Raw genomic sequence first — 5,799 nt, 5'->3', positions numbered from 1 at the left:
CTTATTAAATATAGAAAGAGGATCTCTTTTTTGGACAGAAAAAAAGTAAAGTAAAACGCTTAATTGGAACGGAGAGAGTATAATGGAGGGTAAAAATACTATATTTTCAATAGTTAAAGAATAATTTTGTCATAAATTCATTTTTGTTCAAAATATTGAGCATCTCACGTTTTTGCTGTTTCCATAGTTATTTTGGAACTACATGAGGCAGGCGCATGTAGGTGTCTCATCAGTGGGGTTATCAATAGCATCAAACAGTGTGCAGTTTAAATCATGCACGAACCAGCTTGAATTTTCAGCTTTATAGCCACTTTGTAATCATTTTTTATGTTAGCTTTTTAGCTTTCTAAACTTGGTTATCCAAGTTCAATCCTTGTAGTAAAAGGTCAGGCATAGCCCCCCTTTTAGAAGCTTATTCTCAAGTGGTTATAAAGTCTGTGACTCGGTTTGAAGGTTTAAAAAACAAAAAAAAAGAGCCCGGAGATGGCACAGCAACAGGAGGAGGATGGCACCCTGTACACATTGGAAGAAGCACTCGCATCAATCGGATTTGGCAAATTCCAGTTTATGGCGATGTGTTATGCTGGTCTTGGTTTTATTGCAGAAGCAGCTGAGACTCAAATTCTGTCTTTTATAGGACCTGCTTTAAGGTCCCAATGGGAACTTTCTCCTAGTCAAGAAAGCCTTATGACTACTGTCGTTTTTTGTTGCCAATAGTGACTGCATTATCTGCAGCACTCAGTGCGTTTGCTCCTAATTATAGTTAGTTGCTAGCTCTGCGTACGATGGTTGGTTTTGGAATAGGTGGACGAGCTGTATATGGATCTTGGTTTTTTGAATTTGTACCTTCACAAAACAGGGGCGTGTGGACGATTATCAATACAGGTTTTTGGACAATTGGAACAATACTTGAGTCCTTATTAGCATTGGTACCTTTTCTTTTGCTTATTTGGTCTGTAATTTAGCTTAAATCCGCACGTAATTTAGCTTAAATCCGCACGTACCTTGCTATCTAGAATAACTGGTGTTTTGTGCAGTGCTCGGATTAGCAGAATTTGGAATTATCTTCTAGCCTTTTCTAACTTAATTTTTAGTTGTGTCAATTAGCTTTTCTTGATGTCTTCTTACTTGTTGATCTTCCATTATATCGTGCCTCCAAATAGTACCGTCTGCATTTATGTGATAATCATCTATTTCCACATCGAAAAACTTTAACAGTTGGAGGAACGGAACTCGTGAGCAATTCTTCTCTGCAAGCATGTTGGACTAGTGACATACCTTAGCCAGCACAATTTACTATCCATTATCCGTGCTGTAAGCATTTGTTTTGGTTCTGACCTTTAGGATCGTGTGATCTCAATTAAGTATGACAGCATTATTGATCTCTCAGATAGTAGCATGTAGACGAAACAATAATGGGCGTTACTTGTTATAGAAACTCTGCCATAATCTCAAAATATGCTTCACGAACATTGGAAAACTTATCGCATTCTCATTGTTTATGCTGCAGATGCTTATGCCAAGAATAGGCTGGAGGTGGTTACTGGCTTTATCATCTATACCATCATTTGCAGCACTTCTATTATTTGTATTTACAGTAGAATCTCCTAGATATTTGTGTGCCGTAGGTAGAACAAGAGACGCCTGTGATATTTTGAGGAAAATAGCTGTGGTCAATAAGACGCAACTTCCCCCTAGAAAGCTTGTCTCCTCTCAACTTACTGAGGAATTACTTTCTCCTGGAAAAAAACAAAATCTCATCAGGCTTCTCATCCTTACTCGTCCTTTTGTCCCCCGCATTATGTAGAAATACCCTCCTCGTATGGGCGGTTTTTACTGGAAATTCCTTCTCATATTACGGCCTTATATTGCTGACATCTCTGTTTAGCAGTGGACGATGTCAACACTCGTCAATTGCTTTGCACACGAACGATGATCAGAGCCTTTATATAAATGTGCTCATCACTAGTCTTGCAGGTAAAACAAATTTCCTTTACTTTTGTCGTATTCGTCTCAACTAATCATAAATGATTTTTTTCACGTAACATTGATTCAATAACAAGTTGTGAAATCTATGTTACCCTATTTGGTTTCTCAGAGATCCCTGGAGTTATTTTATCAGCTATGTTGGTCGAGAAAGCTGGTCGGAAATTGACTATGGCACTTATGTATGCTTTATATTTCCTATTCCTTTTACCACTGCTTGCACCTCAACTGCCTGCTTTGACTACCGCCTTGCTATTTGGTGCTCGTACTTTCATCATAGGAAGCTTCGTCATTGCGGGTGTCTATAGTCGAGAGGTAACCGTTAATTCCTTGTCATCATGCAATTTCTAGACATGAAAACTCATTCCCATTGACCCCAAGGGTTAGTTCAATTGGCATTGGCAAAGGTTGAGGGACTTGTGTCTTAGGTTACACGTTCAACCCCCATGCCAAGTGAACTTACTCTGGTACTTAAGTGGAGAAGGGTAGAGGGACGGACCCATCATCCTCGAGTTTCAAAGGCTGGGGTCGTCCCTAAGGGTCAGCTCCGGACGAATTTCTCGGTCAATAAAAAAAATTACTCATTCCCATTTCCATCCAGTCACACTTAATGCATATATATATATATATATATATGAAAATCGACTTCAAGGTATCAAGATTATGTCATAATGCATATATAAGAAAGTTGACTTCAAGATATCAAGATTGTGTTTCATTTTCTTGAAGAAGCTAAAAACTTTCCAGACATTCTTAGGCCTCTAACGTATCAATTGGTGTCTGTTTGGAACCACCTCAGTCTTAAGTCAAATGCAAGTATTGACTTAGAAAAACGAGAGAAAATGTTAGCAAATGAGGATTGCTGCTCTCTTCTTCTTGTTAGTTATTTTGTAGAACGCTCTTGTTGAACTAGAGGAGAGTTCTACACTTCTACTTTGAAAATCGGATGGAGTTCTAAATAGGTCAGTTTAGCACTCGTAATGAGGTTGAAATAATATTAATTGTAATGGATCTAGTTCATGTAAATCATTTGTATTTTCTGCTTCTTAATCAGTGAAGAAAAAAAATATGATGTAAAGGCCTCATTTTGTGACATCTTCTCATGAACTCTTTTGTGGCCTCTTCGCCAATTTTCTGTTGGCTGACGGGTATAGGAATTGTGTTATGAGACGACATGAATTAAGAAATGATAACAAAAAAGAAGACCGCACAATTTTAATGCGGAAACCCTTAAGGGGAAGAAAACCACGATCGTCACCAACTCTTAATTCTCAATTAAAGATGCTTTTACAAGGATACATAGTTATGAAGGAAAACCATGCATCTATAGGAAAGACCCTAAACCCAGTAGTTCATAGGAACTAGTCCTTACCTCAGTCCCACAAACATAACAATGCAGTATATGATGCCATAGGCTTTGTTTGGAGAGTCTACTACATGTTGTCAACTACTACACATGTTGATTCTGCCACTTTGGTGATCTGATCGAGAGGTTCCATTCTTGGCCGGTTTTCTGATTTTAGTGTAGAGAAAACCTTCCGGGATGCAGCTTTAATTGTCAACTGCTAAAGTTATGCTGAATTTTGAGGGGTCTATTGGCTCATTAGAAGCAAACGCTGCTTAAAACCTCCTCTAGAGACTTCAGTTTGTCATTTTAATGTCTTCTATGCAGATATATCCGACGTCTGTAAGGGCTACCGGTTATGGAGTTGCAACTTCTGTGGGAAAAATAGGGGCCATGATTTCTCCTATCATTGCCGTGCAATTGGTAAGAGGGTGCCATCAAATGGCTGCAATCATATCCTTTGAAGTAATTCTAGTTTTATCAGCAGCCAGTGCTATGCTCTTCTCACAAGAGACAAAGGGTAGGGAACTAATGGATACTCTTGTTGTCTAAAGTTTGGACTTTCATTTTACTTGTATTGAAGTTTTCTCTCAAAATTGCAGAGGAAAAGAAATGTAAATAGGTTGGTATCATTTTCAATTACTTTGTTGCTTGTCTGATGCTCTATTATTCAAATAACCAACTTGCAAAAGAGTAGTAGTTGTCAACGTGCCTTGTGTTGGGAATAAAATAGACCCGCAAAAATAATATTCACGGTATTAGTGATAAACGCGGAACACTAAGTTATGGTTAAATCATCAAGAATAAAATGCAGCAATAATGACACCAAGATTTTACGTGGAAACCCTTCTGAATAAGGGAAAAAACCACGGCCAAGAGGAGCAGCTGATATCACTATAGTAAGGAATTTTACACTGTGTAGTAACGAGTATAAATACTCCTAAGACCACTACACCCACAAAAGAAATAACACTCTTTTGATTTCCCACCTTACGACAATATCACTCACACTCTATTTTTCTTCACAGACTATTTTCTCACAGTCTATGGAACACCTCACTTTGCTCTCACTCAGATGTATTGTCTGAGATTTAGGTGTGTATAGCAAATGATCTTGGTGATAATACAAATGAACCATAAGCCGCCTATTTATAGGAATGAATTTCCTATGATGAGGTAAGCGCTTACATCACGACTATGATGAGCTAAGCGCTTACATCACGGCTATGTGAACAAAAGAATTGACTTGTTGGCCAATTCCACAATTGCTACCAATGTGATTTTGTCAAAGGAAGAAAAATCTTCCTTTCTTAAAATATGGGATAGAGGACTGGACCCCACAAATCTCCCCCTTCAGTCCCATTCACCTGAAGGAGGGTACACTGGTTTCTAATTTGAGTGCATGCCGACAAGTTCTTTGCACGATTCGAACTTGTCTCTCGGTACCACCTTGGTCAGCATATCTGATAGTGCGACACACTTCTGCAACTTCGACTGCCATGGTATAGCTCCCCCTGAGCTTCCTCTTAGATACCTGAGTATCCACTTCATAGCTTCCCAATGCTCTTTCCCTGGATTTTCGAGAAATCTGCTAACAACACCGACTGCATGAGCAATATCTGGTCGAGTGCATACCATTGCATACATCTTGTTGGTACGAGTTTTTCGAGCATACAAACTTTCAAGATGCTTCCATAGGGTCCGAGCATGTGTCTCCCCAGAAATATAGTTCAACACATTATCGTCAACCCACTGTCTAATAAAGCCGCAAACCTGCCGGTGCAACAAATTCCACTCTTCATCTGATTTATTATCAGGCTTTTTATTGGCAAAGACAGGTTGATGAAAATTCTTGACATAGAGCAAATCTTCCATTTTGCCCTTCCAAATGACATAATTTACGCCACTCAAAGTAACCATTCTACTAGTGTTGGCTTCCATCATTTATCACAAATACAAATACTATTTTATTCGAATACCAAAGTAATTCTTTTCTGATGTGGAAGTTCAGACTGTGCTGCAACCACAGAGCATACTCAGACAGAACCTTGGCTTTGATACCACTTGTTGGGAATAAAATAGACCCGCAAAAATAATATTCACGGTATTAGTGATAAACGCGGAACACTAAGTTATGGTTAAATCATCAAGAATAAAATGCAGCAATAATGACACCAAGATTTTACGTGGAAACCCTTCTGAATAAGGGAAAAAACCACGGCCAAGAGGAGCAGCTGATATCACTATAGTAAGGAATTTTACACTGTGTAGTAACGAGTATAAATACTCCTAAGACCACTACACCCACAAAAGAAATAACACTCTTTTGATTTCCCACCCACACCTTGTACATACTGTGCACGCCACTTCGTTGAAATGTACATGGTTGTGAATTGTGATTCAAGATTTGTAGGCGGGTTTGACTAAAATTGCACTAGAAAATGATGGATTGGAAGGTCATTAGTAGA

General features: G+C 38.7%; 1 pseudogene; it reads left to right on the top strand.

Annotated features, from left to right (window-relative positions):
* Nucleotides 1-200: 200 nt before the first annotated feature.
* On the top strand, nt 201-3,990 carry LOC132618736 (organic cation/carnitine transporter 7-like; annotated as a pseudogene).
* The last annotated feature ends 1,809 nt before the right edge of the window (nt 3,991-5,799 follow it).

This window comes from Lycium barbarum, chromosome 11 (genome assembly GCF_019175385.1).
Source record: "Lycium barbarum isolate Lr01 chromosome 11, ASM1917538v2, whole genome shotgun sequence".
NCBI classification, from domain to species: Eukaryota; Viridiplantae; Streptophyta; class Magnoliopsida; order Solanales; family Solanaceae; genus Lycium; species Lycium barbarum.
Note: the sequence above shows the minus strand (reverse complement) of the source record. Positions and strands in the feature narration are given on the sequence as shown.